Source organism: Cebus imitator, unplaced genomic scaffold (assembly GCF_001604975.1).
Source record: "Cebus imitator isolate Cc_AM_T3 unplaced genomic scaffold, Cebus_imitator-1.0 Scaffold662, whole genome shotgun sequence".
NCBI lineage: Eukaryota > Metazoa > Chordata > Mammalia > Primates > Cebidae > Cebus > Cebus imitator.
In genome coordinates, this window is record NW_016107977.1 from 447288 (window position 1) to 463057 (window position 15770).

Here is a 15770-nt window from a genome sequence, read left to right on the forward strand (position 1 = left end):
TCTTTTTGAGACAGAGTCTCACTTTGTTGTCCCGTCTGGAGTGTAGTGGCACAATCATGGCTCACTGAAGCCTTGACCTCCCGGGCTCAGGTGACCTTCCCGCCTCAGCCTCCCATGTAGCTGGGACTATAGGTGTATGCCACCAGGCCTGGCTGATTTTTTGTGGAGACAAGGCTTTGCCATGTTGCCCAGGCTGGTCTGAAACTCCTGGTCTCAAGCAATCCACCTGCCTCTGCCTTCCAAAGTGCTAGGATTACAGATATGGACACCATGCCAAAAAACTCTGAAAATGTGGATCACCATATTTCAATATACTTACTTGATTACATACTTGGGAAGGTTTTTTTTTCTTTTAATGTTATTGAGACTATTAAACTATTTAAAAAGAAAATTAAAACTTAAATGTTCAAATGTAGTTTACGATATTTAAAGAGTCCCTCTGACTCATGCAACCCCATGTGCCTGGCCTGTGGCCGGTGCTGGTGAAGCAGGAGTGGCCGAGAGAAACAGACCTCTTGAACACTGAACTGGGAAGGAAGCGGTGATTTATTCCACCGGGAGCAAGGTGGCATAGTTGCCTAACAGCCACGGGCGTCTAACAAAGGACACCTCAGCCTTTATATAGGCTTATAACTCGAGATATTACATGTGAAAGGGTCTTGGGCTTATAGTTTTAGAAAGTACATGTGAGGGGGTTGTGATCCATGAAGTGTAGGGGTTTGAGTGAGATTGAATGGGAACAATAGAGGGTGTTTCTCCATATCGCCCCCACCCTTAAGATCACCAGAGATTTAAATCTTTATTTATTTATTTATTTTTATTTAAAAATTTTTTTTAAAGATGGGGTTTCACCATGTTGGCCAGGCTGGTCTCAAACTCCTGACCTCAGTGCTAGGATTACAGATGTGAGCCACCGTGCCCAGCCGAGATTTAAATCTTTAATCTCTAGGTTTTAATCATTAATCTCCAGGCCACTGACCTGATGCGTGCTATGTCTCAACTTTTACTTCCTCCTTCTTTGAGACAAGAGACAGGAAAGAGGGGTTTCTTTCCTCACTGGGAGGGTGGCAGAGGAAGAACACATTTAGGTGAGTGAGGAAGGTGTCCTCTAGGGATGGAGGTCTCCTTTGTCGGGAGACCACAGGGACTCGAGGTAGTACCCCAAAGGAAAAGACACCACACAAGAGATGCACAGAGTTGGCACTGAGTTGTAGAGGAAGGACCATGGTCTGTGGGCTTCAGGGGCAGGGGCAGGGGCACACCTGCTGTGAGGGACTGACACTGTCTGATGGCTAGCTTGGCTGGACATGGGGATTCAGGGAGGGTGGGCGAAGCGGTGGACCCAGTGAAGGACTCGCGGGCTCTGCCCTGGGTCCTGGGGACTCGGGCAAGGCAGCTCCTGCAGCCTTTTGCATACTGTGTGACTGGGCTTACATTTTCAACCGGTTAGTTGGGTGGGGGACTGATGGGGCCCTAGGAGGGCATCCCATCAGCACGGACACATGAACCGAGATAGTGGAGAGAGGGTCAGGGTGCCTAGGTGGAGTATGGTGGCTTCGTGGAGTGCTGGTCCGGGCACCTTACTGTGGAAGCCACCCCCATGTCTGCGTGGTCTTCTCTGTTCCTAATGTCTCCAGCAGACAGAGGTTGCGGAGCGCCCGATCCTGTCCCTGTCCAGATACTTGGCTGTGCCTCTGAAGAAAGAAGATAAGACACTGAGATAGACCTGTAACCCCCAGCCTGGGTAAAAGGCAAAAGGCGATTGTCCATAGGACCGGGGCTTCTAGTCCGTGAGCCGAGTAGGGGATCTGACCCTAAACTGCTCACACACCTGGGTACCGCCTTTGGCGAGGGCAACATTCAGGCAGACTAGGAGTTCCAGGGGTCAGCCTGGGTGTGGTTTAGAGAAGAAAGGAACTGATGGGAGGCCCTGGAGGGAGGCCCTGGAGTGGCTCTGAGTAACAGAGGCCCTGGGGCCCCAGAGCTCCTGAGCTCCTGGTCTGAAGGAAGCAATGGTGGGGTCAGTGTGAGGATGAGAGAGGGAGACTGCAGGCCAGGAGCTTGCACACCGCACGAAGCCTAATGGCTTCACTTTGCCCACTGTCTGGACAGAGCCGATTGATCAAGACAGGAACTGCAGTGGAGATGCCAGCATCAGGCTTCTCTGGAGGTTTTATTAAAGAGAATGTCTGATTCAGTGAGTTTGCGGTGGGCCTGGGTACTCCAGCCGGTTCCCAGGTACTGCTGCCACTGCTGGGCCCGGTGACACCTTAAGAATCACTGCTATAAAAACAAGGCTCGTCTCTTCATTCTTTTGTTTTTTTTTTTTTTGGAGACTGGGTTTTACCGTGTTGGTCAGGCTGGTCTTAAACTCCTGACCTTAGGTGATCCACCTGCCTCGACCTCCCAAAGTGTTGGGATTACAGGCATAAGCCACCATGCCTGGCTCATTCTTTCCATTTCATGAAAAAAGGAAGGAACAAAAGGAGATGGGCAAGTCTAGTTAAGCCTGTTGGGTCCAATTTGGAAGTTGATGTGGCCCTCCCTTTTCTTAATACCCCTGGTCTGGGGCGGTGGTATGGGAGCTGCAGGGACCTTGGGGACAGAGTAGAGTTTCTGAGTGACTCGGGGGTTGGCCCCCAAGGCAGATGTCCCTTGTCTTGTCCTGCCTTTTGCCTTGTCTTGGCCTGGCAGGGCTTTTTGGAGGGTGTGGTGAAATCCCCATCCCTGTCCTCGAGGCTTCCTAGCCCATGGGGAACACATAGGCCCGAGTGAGGTGGTGGGCCCTGGGGCCTGGGGGCTGTGAGAGTGACTTGGGATGCTCAGAGAAGAGGGGGACCAGGCGACAGGGTATGGCAGGACTTCCATGCAGAGGGATCAAGCTGAGCCAGGGGCTGTAGCGCTGGAGAGGAGGCTAGTGGGGCAGGAAGGGTTTCCCATGAAAGCCTTGGGCTATGTTTGGGGGAGACAGGTAACTGCCCACTGGGTTCACCTAGCCCGCTGCCTGGGCAGAGCCGATTTATCAAGACAGGAACTGCAATAGAGAAAGAGTAATTCACTCAGAGCCAGCTGTGCAGGAGACCGGAGTTTTACCATTACTCAAATCAGTCTCCCTGAGCACTGGGGAATTTGAGTTTTAAAGGATAATTTGGTAGGTGGGGGGCAGCTGGTGAATTGGGAGTGCTGATTGGTTGGGTTGGAGCTGAAATCATAGGGAGTCGAAGCTGTCTTCTTGCACTGAGTCAGTTCCTGGGTGGGGGCCACAAGATCAGATGAGCCAGTTTATTGATCTGGGTGGTGCTGGGTGATCCACTGAGTGCAGGGTCTGCAAAATATCTCAAGCACAGGTTTTAGGGATTTTAGGCTTTACAATAGTGATGTTACCCCCAGAAGCAATTTGGGGAAAGTCAGAATCTTGTAGTCTCCAGCTGCATGACTCCTAAACCACAACTTCTAATTTTTTTTTTTTTTTGAGACGGAGTCTCACTGTCTCCCACGCTGGAGTGCAATGGTGCAATCTCGGCCAACTGCAACCTCCGCCTCCCAGGTTCATGTGATTCTCCTGCCTCAAGCTTCCTGAGTAGCTGGGATTATAGGCACACACCACCACGCCGGGCTAATTTTTTGTATTTTTCATTGAGACGGGTTTTCACCATGTAAGCCAGACTGTCTCGAACTGCTGACCTCATGATCTGTGAGCCTTAGCCTCCCAAAGTGCTAGGATTACAGGCGTGAGCCACCACGCCCAGATCACAATTTTTAATCTTTTGGCTAATTTGTTAGTCCTACAAAGGCAGCCTAGTCCCTAGGCAAGAAGGAGGTCTGCTTTGGGAAACAGCTGTTGTCCTCTTTGTTTTAAACTATAAACCAAGTTCCTCCCAAAGTTAGTTCGGCTACGCCCAGGAATGAACCAGGACAGTTTGGAGGTTAGAAGCAAGATGGAGTTGGTTAGGTCAGATCTCTTTCATTGTCTGGGTTATAACTTTGCAGTGGTGGTTTCAGCAGTGGCACAGGGGGCTGGTGCCTGTCCCTGCCCTGCGTCCAGAGGGCACTTCTCTCCTCCAGTCCAGGTTTTTCCCTTGACTTTGCCACAGGGACAGTTCCAGGGGTCATTTCCCTGGGCAGAAATGGGCAAGGGGGGTTGGGGGCAAGCCTGAGGCCCTGAGGCTGAGATGGTGTCCAGGCTAAGGGTGGTGTCAGGCAGGGCAGGGCAGGGGCGCACGTGGCAGGGTAGGCAAGCTTTCCTGCACTGGGCTCAGGCGAAACCCAGCGCCAGCATAATTACCCTGACGGAGTGTAATTACGAGCACTGAGAGCCGCCGACCCCGCCCACTGCCGGCGGTCTCAGGCCTGGGGCGGTGGCGCCCTCTCCTCTTCAGTGACCCGCACTTTCAAAGGCTGCAGGCGGAGAGGCCCAGACGCCTCGGAGCGGGAGGGGCCGTGGCCAGCCAGCGTCGTCTGTCCTTGAGGGTGGGGCGGGGAGGTTCCTGGGCCTGTTTCCCCTTTAGGATCGGGGCTGCCTCTTGGTGCCAGCTCTACAGCTGTTAGCAAGTTCTTTAACATCCCCGAGCCTCAGCTTCCCCATCTAAAATGAAGGAGCTGCTGATTTTGTGACATTATTACTATTGTTATTTTCAACCATATCCAGTGGCCGGCAGCGCCTGACATGTCATAAATGTCAGAGGGATGAACTTTACAGATGAGGACATGGAGGGGGTCAGAGTTAGGAGCTGGATGTGGGGTCTGCAGACTTCTCCCATCTTGGGAGGCGATCCACTCTCCCGGGGAATTCTTTCATCTTTCTCTCCCAGGGCTCAGCCTGAGAGCCTCTCCAGGAAAACACCACCTCACAGATGCTCTCCTGGTCCACCTGGAGTTTGTCTTGGGTTTTACACAGTTTCAGTGGCCCAGGAGCCAGTAATTAGCCTAATAAGGAGCCTGCTAGGCCTGTGTCTGTGCTCAGGCTCTAAAGGCTGCCTGGTAATTTACCTGATCTCTCAGATTAGGCCTTTGCCTGGACACGTTCCCACCACAAAGCACACGGTGCTCGTGTTCGGGCGGGGCCGTAATTGGTGGTGTTTTCAGAGATTCCCCAACCCCTTAGTTGAAAGGAGCCCAGGCCTCAGAGGCTCCGCCATGGCCAAGTAGCAAGGAAACAGCCCAGGTGTTAGGGGACAGGGCTGCACCAGGACACAACCGACCAGACACGGCAGCACTGTTGAGTTTAGAAGGGGCATGGGGGTGGCAGCGGAAGCTGCCAAACCAAAGCAGCTTCTGGCATTTTGTGTGCCGTGGCGGGGAGCAGAGCACTGTGGACAGTGAGGGAGCCGATTTGGCCTTGGGGCCAACCCCCGGCCTGCACCCAGGCTCTGGCCAGTGCCTGTTTCAGGGGCATGCTCGGTGCTGCTGCCTGGCCCCCAGGGTGCCCCCGCAGCAAGAGCCCACTGCCTCCTGGACCCCAGTGGAAAAGGAGCAACCCCTCCCATCCCAGGGCAACCCCTCCCATCCCAGGGCTCGAGCTCATGGCTCCAAGGCCCACGTGGCCACCAGGTCCCTCCAAGCCACCTTTGTCCCCAGGCACAGTACCACATCAGGAGTGTCTGACTTTGGAGCAGGCCCCCAGGCCCTCCTCCAAGCAGGAGACCAAGGCCATTGGAGTCGAGAAGCAGGAAGAGTCAACCACGCTCGGTGTGCTCCTCCCTCTCCCTGCAGAACAGCCACAGGACGCCATGGGCAGGAAGAGCCTGCAGCCGGGCCCAGAAGCATCAGGCAAGCCCTGCTGTCAGCTAGTGCTCACCCACACAGCTCCCTTTGATCCGCCCCTCTGGGTGGGCCTGTGTCATCTGCTAGGTTTCCCTGGAGCCTATGCCAGGGAAGCTCAGTGTCACCCTGGCCTAAGCATCCTGAGGGTCCCTGGCAGAGTGCGAGCCCCTCATCCTACCTTAGTGAAGAGGAAGGTGCTGGCTGCCCTGGAGGAGGTCAGCACCAGATGGAGAAGCAGAGCAGAGAACCCTAACCCCACTGGGCAAAGTTGCAATCACCCTCTGAGAGGAGCTGAGCTCCATCTGAAAACAAGGGGCCTCTTAGCCCCACAGATGAGGAGCGACTTCCATGGCGGGGAATTGCATCCTTGAGTTTTATCCCTGAGACTGGAGTTCAATGGCACTTGGCTCACTGCAACCTCTGCCTCCCAGGGTCAAGCAATCCTCCTCTCTCAGCCTCCTGAGTAGCTGGGATTATAGGCGCTAACCACCACGCCTGGCTAATTTTTGTATTTTTAGTAGAGATGGGTTTTCTCCATGTTGGCCAGGCTGGTCTCGAACTCCTGACCTCAGGTGATCCACCTGCCTCAGCCTCCCAAAGTGCTGGGATTACAGGCATGAGCCACCACGCCTGGCCTATCCCTGAGTTTTCTGCAGTCAGCTGTGCCAAACCACCACACTGCCCTTGCTTTCCTAGAGCCATCCTGCCCACGAAGGGGATAAGGCCAGCCCTGCGGATTTCTTGACACCCACTGCTCCAGGTCCAGGCCTAAGCCTGCCCCCTCTACTCCCAGATAAGGTTCAAGGGTGCTGAAACGTGCGCTAACCCCCACTCCAAGGACAGGTGCAGGACAAGGGGTGTGGCCTCAGAGTCAGAGCTGGCTCACCTTGGGTGGATGTGCCAGGGTGGGGTTGCTGTGGGGCAGAGGGGCACCAGCCACTGGCAGGGAGGGTCCTCTGGCTTAGGGGTTTTTTGTGCATGTGCATACCTGTCCTGCCCAATCTGTCAGGGCGGGCCACAGGGAGGGGCTGAGAACCTGGCTCTTGGCTTTGGGGCTTCTCCGCTGGGCCCACACCTTGGTACCTTGTGCTTTCCTAGGCCCCTTTGCTGAGTGGCTCTTCAAAGCTTCAGCTGCCCCCTTTGAACTTGACTTCTGCTCTTCACTCAGGGGCTTCCCACAGGGAAGGGTGACTCAGACCCCCAGGCTGTCATCAGCACTGCTTGGACTCACAGAGGCCGTAAGACATGGTCTCAGGCCAAGCTGGACTGCAGCCTTCCCATGGGGTTCCCGACCGCCCGCCAGGAGACGAGTCCTACTCCTGTTCCACCCCGACTCTGCTTTCCCTCCACCTGGCCTTGATCAGTGGGGCAGGGTATTCCCAAATTCATTTACTGGTAGGAATCCAGGGAGCAAAAGCAGTGAAACATGACAGCAAAGCCCTGCCTTGATGTTCATGCTTGTGTTTTAACGGGAGGGACAGACACCATCCTGAGCATTGTGTCAGGTGGCAACCACAAAACAGAAAATAGTGACAGACAGCAGGGGACCCCAAATGGAGGGAGTGCTCTACAGTTTAATTAGACTGCTCAGGGAGGTCTCCGTGAGTGGATGACATTTCAATAAAGGCCTTAAAAAGTGAGCCAGCAAGCCTTACGAAATGTGCCCCAGGCAGGGAAAACTCAAATCCCACGTCCCAGAGCTGGGACAGCATGAGGCAGGGGGCTGGAGCAGAGCAGGGAGGCCAGAGCTGGGGGTGAGGTGCCCTGCAGGGAAGTGGAGAGCCCTTGGCAGATCCAGGAGAGCAGGGACAATGCCCCAGACCAGAGTTGATTGTGCTGGGGGTGCAGGGTAACTGCCTGTGAAGGGCTGGCTGGCTGGATGCGATGGCTGTGACATGTGGGAGAGGGGCAAGATGAGCTGACCCCAAGATTTGGGTTTGAGCTCCTGGAAGCATCTCATTTGCCATCACCCTTTATGTCACCAGGTGACCTTCTGAGGCAGGTGCTGCAATATGTCCTGTGGATAGATGAAGGAAGAAAATCTTTTTTTTTTTTTGAAATAGGGTTTTGTTTTTGCTGCCCAGGTTGGAGTGCAATGGTGCAATCTTGGCTCACTGCAACCTCTGCCTCCCGGGTTCGAGTGATTCTCCTGCTTCCGCCTCCCAAGTAACTGGGATTACAGGCATGTGCCACCACGCCCGGCTAACTTTGTATTTTTAGTAGAGATGGGGTTTCTTCATGTTGCCCAGGCTGGTCTCGAACTCCTGACCTCAGGTGATCCACCTGCCTCAGTCTCTCAAAGTGCTAGGATTACAGGTGTGAGCCCCTGTGCCTGGCGGAGACAAAATCTTCTAGGCTGCAAGGTTTTCCTCTCTTCACAAAGTCCTTGCCCACCTGCCTAGGGTCCCTTGGGCCCACTTTTTGTTGCCTGGGTGATGTAACATCCCCGCTGGCCCCAGTCAGGGCATGGCACGGGTAGGGGTGAAGCAGGCGATGGGCAGCCTGCTCTGAGGGGGGCAGGGGTCAAAGATGTGCCTGAGGCTTGCATCCTGCCTTGTGGGTACAGGGCCTGTACTTGGGGTGCAAGCCTGTGCCAAGAGCAGGAAGCAACACTGAGTGGGGCCCACCTGGTGTGTGGGGCTGGGCTGGGCCCTTCCTGTGGGAATTTGATCCTCCTAATAACACTCAGAGGGAAAGACTATATTATGCCCATTTTACAAATGGGGAAACTGAGGCTCTGAGATGCAGGACTTGCCCAAGGCCAGCCTGTGTCAGGACCTGAACACAGCAGTCTAGCTCCAGGGCCTCTAGTTGTCCCCTGGCTGCACGGCCCTCTTGGGCTTCCTCACAGCATGAGGACAGTCTCCAAGGGCAGTCCCAAGAGAAGCAGCAGACACTGTCTCCATTCGTGACCCAGTCTCAGAAGCCACAGAGCATCACTTACCCAGAGTGGCACGCATGCCTGCCCAGAGTGAAGAGGAAGGAAGCCAACCCACCTCTCAGCAGAATTGCCAGAGTGTCTGTGTCAGAAGAGCACGTTGGGAGGCAGATCCTGCTGCCATTCACTGTGCAGAATGCAGGACGTGCCTGAGGAGAAGCGGGTGTGGGTGGGCAGCACCAATGTCCACCCCAGTCGGGGAGATGTCGCATGCCCAGGACACAACCTCTGAGCGAGGCTGTTGTGGGGGGGCAAAGAGGGGCCATGGAGGCCCGGCCTGGGAGCCGCAGATGCGGGTTCAGCTCCAGGCTCTGCTGCTCCTTTGCCTCTTGACCCTGGGAGGGTCCATGGCCTTCCTGGGGGGAGATCCCTCTGGGAAGAGATGCGCCCCCAGAAGGGGTTTAGATGAGGAGGGGAGATTGGAAGGAGCTCTCGGCTGGGGACCCACCCCACCGGGGCACCTCTAGGGGTAAGGGATGAAAGCAGTATGCTTGGGGCACCTCAGATGCCATGGAGCTGAGGCTAGGTGGAGGTTTCCCAAGTGGTCCCGCGTGACAAAGGCCCAGAGAGACAGTTCCATTCAGGAAACGTGATGGCTTCATGTGGAAAAGACACTCAGGAAGTCCACTGAGCCTGAATGTCCCTGCTCTGGGGCAGGGCCTTGTGCTCAGGTCCCACCTGGCCGTCGGCAGCACTGGGACCCAGGGCAGCGTGCCGTCCCACCGCCAGGAGTGGAGGAGGAGCCGTCTCCAGCAGCAGCTGCTGCAGAGAGCCCCAGGTGGAGCATGGGGAGGCAGTCTCGGTGTTCTCACTTATCTCCAGAAACTTAGTTCTGCAGCTCATTAGTCTAGACTTGGTTCTGTCGGAGAAGGTCCTTTTTCCCCTGGGATGTGTAGGCTACTCTGGCTCAGCCAACAGCAGTAAGTGGGCCTTATCAGAATATGAAATGCTAAAATGTGGGAAAAAATACTTTTAAAAGTGTTTGCCTTGGAGGGACAGGCAATGGGACTCGTGAACTGTTTTCTTCTTTCGTAAGCAGCCTCGTTAGCATCCCTTGCAGCCACAGAGCTGACGCACAGGGCCAGGTCCCTTGGGGCCCAGCAGGAAAAATGGATGCCAGGAAAGGCATGCTAGCCCAGGCCTGGGGAACACAAGCTGCTTTCCTGCTTTCCTGCTTTCTCTATGGCTCGATTGCCAAATCAAACTATTAGTCTATCTCGATCTTCAAAATGTTTGAGTACAGATATGTCCGCTGATTCCGCTGCTTCTTTTACTGTCTTTTCTACTGGTGAAGCAATTTGGGGCAAGATCTTTTGCTCCGGTTTGGGTAACTCTGATCAACATATTCCAAGTCAAAGGCTACAGTGAAACTGGGTGCCTGGCAAATAATCGATGAATCATGACTCCAGAATTCTTGTCTCAAGATGGGGGAGTAAGATCCCAAAGGAGATAACTCCTTTAGAGGCCCCACCAGACATGTTCCCATCTTTAATAATGAAGACCTTGATTTTTAGCTTGGCGTGTGGCTCTCTGGACCAATTCTGGTGGATGGGGTGTGCAGTAGTGTCACGAACAACTTCTATCCCAGGAAGTAACTTGTAAATGAGTGGTGAGCCCTTCCTCCTTCTTTGTCTTCCTGCTGGCTGAAGCGTGGACATGATGGCAGGAGCTTCAGCAGTCACATTGGACCACGGGGTCATCTTGGGAATGGAAGTCACACGAGGATATTTAAAGCCACACAAGGGTAATAAGCACAGGATAGATGGAGCCTGAGTCCTCATCACAGTGTAGCTCTGTAACAGACCTGGATTTCTCGCCTCCCACACTGAGTAAACTGCTTTCTTGCTTAAGCCACTATTGTGTTAGGGTTTCTTTAAACCCATAGCTAGAGTTAATCCTGATTGATTCACCACTCTCAGAGAGTTTACAGCCAATTATGTTTCTCATGAAAAAGGCTAGCCAGTGGTTCTAAGCGACCCTGGTCTGGAGCGCCTGCTGCGCTAAGGCGGTTCATCTGTGGGATGGCTCCGTCCTTGTCAGGGAGGGGACTCCTACACACTGGCATGTTACCACAAGTACAGTGGTAACTGAGCACATCGGCAGAGGCGCCCACAGAGCAGACTGAACGCCCCGTTTGCTTCCCTCTCCTTCCAAACTCCCTGAGCATGGCCTACTAGCATAACCCAAGCAGAGCTGAGAAGGAGAGCGGGGCACAGGCAAGTATCAGTGGGCCTGTGGCTTTCACGGACATCCAGAAAATAAAAAGCAGGCATGATCGTGTTGATTTATATACCAAAGCAGAGGGCACTGGAGCCCAGTAAGTGCGCAGGAGCGACTGTATGTGGCAGGGGGGGAGGGAGCTTGGGTAGAAGGGCGCCTCTACTAGCTGGAAAGGCTGCAAGCTCAGGGTCCACAGTTTGAGAAGAGAGGGAAGCGAGGGACTTCACTTGGGGGTGTGGATGGAGAGATTGTGCATAGAACAGCGAGGTGAGCTCTTTGCTCTGATCCCAGGCTCCACCATGCCTCAAAAGAGGCCAGCGGTGCTGTTTTGTACTAGGATAGAACCAACGATATGCTTATGCTGTAGATGGAACCATGTCTCCCCAAAACTCACACGTTGAAACCTAACCCTCAATGTGATGGCATTAGGAGAAGGAATCTATGGGAGGTGACTAGGTCCTGAGAGCAGAGCCCTCATGAGTGGGATTAGTGCCCTTAGCAAACAATACCCTGGAGCACTCCCTTTCCTCTTCTGCCAGGTGAGGCCACAGCAAGAAGACTGCTGTCTACAAACCAGGAAGTAGGCCCTCACCAGACACCAAATCTGCTGGCCCCTTAATTTTAGACTTTCCAGTTTCTGAAACTGTGGGGAATAAACTTCTGTTGTTTATAACCCACCCAGTCTGTGTGATTCTGTTATAAGATCCAGGACTGACTAAAACATCTTGCTAGGAAGTTGGAGTGAACTTAGGACGAGAGTTAGTATCTGCTGGAGTAAAGCCTTCATTAGTTTGGTTTTTTTATATAAATTAGGAAGCTGGGTACCCTATGGTGAGGGCGCCAGGTATGACTCACCCTGCTAAGCAGAAGTCAAGCCAGCCTTCCCAGGAAGGGGAGAGGCCTGCTGAGTAAACAGACCCGGAACCACAAAGGGAACCCTTGGCAGCTATCTGTATGCATCAGTCTTATCTTTCATCTATGTACATAACAGGCAACCAAGGAAAACAGTCACAAGACAGAAGGACCAAGATGAACAAGAGGAACAGTTGTCCCTGGAAGCAATAGATGCTAAAGGCAATGAACAGAATAAAAAAGTTGTAATTAGCATTTCCGAGATGTTTGAGGAGATATTGCATCCACAAAACAAGAAACAGGAAACTAGAGAAAGGACAAACCAGGGATCAAAGGTTTAGAGACGTTAAAAATGTAATGGTAAAAATTAAAAACAACTCAGAAGAAGGATAGGAAAGTAAAGTCAAAGTGACTTCCCAGACTGTAGGGCAGGAAGATATAAGATGGAGTCTGACAGGGTAGGTAAGAGATGCACAGCATCAATCTAGAGTGTCAGAATGTGTCCAATAGGCCTGGCATGGTGGCTTACACCTGTAATCCCAGCATTCTGGGAGGCTGAGGCAGGTGGATCACCTCAAGTCAGGAGTTTGAGACCAGCCTGGCCAACATGGCAAAAACCCATCTCTACTAAAAATACAAAAGTTAGCTGGGCGATGCTGCAGGCACCTGTAATCCTAGCTACTTGAGAGGCTGAGGGAGGAGAATTGCTTGAACCTGGGAGGAAGTGGCTGCAGTGAGCCAAGATTGCACCACTGCACTTCAGCCTGGGTGACAGAGTGAGACTACATCTCAAAAAAAAAAAAAAAAAAAAAAAAAAAAAATGGAGGGAAGTGCAGTGGTCTTTACTGCTGCTGTAACCAAAGACCATACACTTAATGGCTTGCAACAACATAAATTTATTCTCTTACAGCTATAACTGCCAGAAGTCCTAAAATCAGTGTCAGCAGGAGTACATTCCTTCTGGAGGCTCTGGGAGACATCAGTTTCCTTGTCTTTCCCAGCTTCTAGAAGCTGCCTGCATTCTTTGGCTTGTGTACCCATCCATTTTCAAGGCCAGGAGTGTATCATCTTTAGATTTCTTCCTCTGACCCTGGCCTCCACCTCCATCATTGCACCACCCTCCCCTCTGCTTCTGCTGCCACATCTTCTATGACTTGGCCCTCTTGCCTCCCTCTTATGAGGATTCTTGTGATTACATTGGGCTCCCTGGAATAATACAGAAGAATCTCCCCATTTCAAGATTTTAAATGACATCTGCAAAGTCCCTTTTTCCATATAAGATTACATATTTGTAGGTTCCAGGGATTAGGATGTGACACCTTTGGTGAGCCATTATTTCGTCTCCTACAGGGGGAAATAAAGAAATGTTGGGGGAATAATTTCCCAGAGCCAAAAAAGGAGAAACCATTTTTAAATGAAAACTTTCTCAAGTTGTTTTTTTTTTGTTTTTTTTTTTTGAGACGGAGTTTTGCTCTTGTTACCCAGGCTGGAGTGCAATGGCACAATCTCAGCTCACCGTAACCTCCGCCTCCTGGGTTCAGGCAATCCTCGTGCCTCAGCCTCCTGAGTAGCTGGGACTACAGGCATGCGCCACCATGCCCAGCTAATTTTTTGTACTTTTAGTAGAGACGGGGTTTCACCATGTTGACCAGGATTGTCTCGATCTCTTGACCTCGTGATCCACCCACCTCGGCCTCCCAAAGTGCTGGGATTACAGGCTTGAGCCACCGCGCCCGGCCCTCTCAAGTTATTTAACAGGATGATTGAGTAAAGATGGCTGGGTGTGGTAGCTCACACCTGTAATGTCATTCTTTTGAGAGGCTGAGGCAGGAGGATCACTTGAACCCAGGAGTTCAAGACCAGCCTGGGCAATGTAGGGACACTTCTAAATAAAAAAAGAAGGGAAAGGAAGAGAAAGGATCAATACCTGGGCACTTTGCCATGAACTACGAGAAAGATAAGGGGACGGGGTGGCACAGGTCACTGGCAGGGTTTTGAGCTCAGCAGCATGTACTAAGGAGACATAGAAGGCTTCCTTCAAGGTGGGAGGGAAGACTATCTTGACTCAAAAATGCCGAACTGTTAATTATGAAAGCAGAAATAATGCTTTATGTATATGAAAAGATTTTGAAAGCTAACCACCCATGAACTCATTCTTGGGAAATATATACATTTGAGAAATACTCTGGCTACAAGAGAGTGGAAATCAAGAAAAAGAAAAAGACTTCCTCAAACTACAGAACTAAATGTTGCAATGAAAAGCAATTCCATAACAGGAACTCAAAGATGATTCAATAATAAGAAATATTCTATAAAATGGATCACATCAATAAGTTGAAGGAGAAAAATTATATAATTGTTTCTACAGAGGCCAATAAAGCCTTTGAAAACATTTAAGACCCATTTGTACTTACAGTCTTGAAGAAAACGAATTGATATATCCTTATAATTATAAACTATGTATATACCTCATACTAAAATCACTGGTATTTAATAAGGAAAGACTAGAACCATTCCTACTAAGGTTAGGAACAAGGCAAACATTTTCTTAGTTTTATTACTATTTAATACATTAACCAATGCAATCAGGTAAGAGAAAAGAACTGGAGGCATAAAACTTGAAAAAGAAGAACCATCTCTGTTTACAGATGACAAAATGGTGTCTCTGGAAAATCCTAGAGAAAAAGATTGTAAAATAGTTGGTAAAACTACCTCAAAAAATAAAAGAATTCTGCAAGATAGCAGGTTGTAAAATTAATAGAGCAATTAATAGATTTCATATAATATATAAATTGCACATATGAAGTTAAAAAATGAATTATTTCTCACCAGGTACTCACAGGGAAGACCAAGGAGACTCTTGAGAAGCTTCCTTCCTGGTGGTGGTACAGGGCACTTCTCCCCTAATGCTCCCTTGTCCCTCACCACCATGGGAAAAAACTTAAAATGTGGGGATGGAGGAGAGCAACTGTGTTATCCTTATGAGAAAGGGGAGTTAAAGTTCTAGCAAAATAGCCTCCATTCTAAACACAAGGTAACACTAGAATTTTATATAATGAGAATAACCATTCCAACATTAAATCTCAAATCAAACTCAACTCCTTGCCTCCATCATTTTCTTGTTTTCTTTCTTGTTCTCTCTTTCTTTCCTTTTTTATTTTTTGAAATAAGATCTTGCTGTGTTGCCCAGGCTGGAGTGCAGTGGTGTGATCCTGGCTCACTGCAGCCTCAACCTCCTGGGCTCAAGATATCCTCCTGCCTCAGCTTCCTGAATAGCTGGGACTATAGGCATGTGTCACCACACCCCGCTAACTTTTAATATTTTTTTGTAGAGATGAGATCTTGCTTTGTTACTCAGGCTGGTCTCAAACTCCTGGGCTCATGTCATCCTCTTGCCTCGGCCACTGGAAGTGCTGGCATTACAGGTGTGAACCACTGCGCCTGGCCTGGTCATTTCCATTGCAAGCTGGATGTTGTAAATTTTACCGTGTTGGATGCTGGCTATTTTTGTATTCTTATAAATCATGTTAGGCTGGGTGCAGTGGCTCATGCCTGTAATCCCAACATTTTGGGAGCTGAGTTGGGCGGATCACTTGAGGCCAAGAGTTTGAGACCAGCCTGGCCAACATGGTGAAAGCCTGTCTCTACTAAAAACACAAAAATTAGCTGGGCATGGTGGTGCATGCCTGTGATTCCAGCGCCCACTGCACTCCAGGCAACAGAGTGAGACTCTCTCAAAACCAAACAGAAAAAGAAACACATAAATAATCTTGAGCTTTTTTTCTGAGATGCAGTGAAGCTACTGAGAATGGCTTGGTCTGTTGGGTCTTGCTTTGATGATTTGTTAGGTGGGTGTGGAGCAGTGCTTAGGCCAGGGCTGTCCAGGCTACCCGCTGAGTACTGTGCCAATGCCCAGTGAATCAGGAGTTGTGCATTCTGGCTGGTGGGAGCCCCCCGAGAGCCCCAGCTGCTGTTCTTTTTTTTTTTTTTTTTTTTT

At 51.0% G+C, this 15770-nt stretch overlaps 1 protein-coding gene across 6 annotated transcripts in view; it reads left to right on the top strand.

Annotated features, from left to right (window-relative positions):
- LOC108295857 (atherin-like) overlaps nt 1-15770 on the top strand; it is a 27635-nt gene that overhangs the window by 4902 nt on the left and 6963 nt on the right. Inside the window, exon 3 of one of the 6 annotated variants that reach the window (XR_001821619.2) lies at nt 7848-7880. The exons of the other annotated variants lie outside the window; for them this stretch is intronic. The gene's annotated coding sequence lies outside the window, so the exon portion shown is untranslated. Of the gene's footprint in view, nt 1-7847; nt 7881-15770 lie in introns of those variants that run through there. 6 annotated transcript variants of the gene reach the window in all.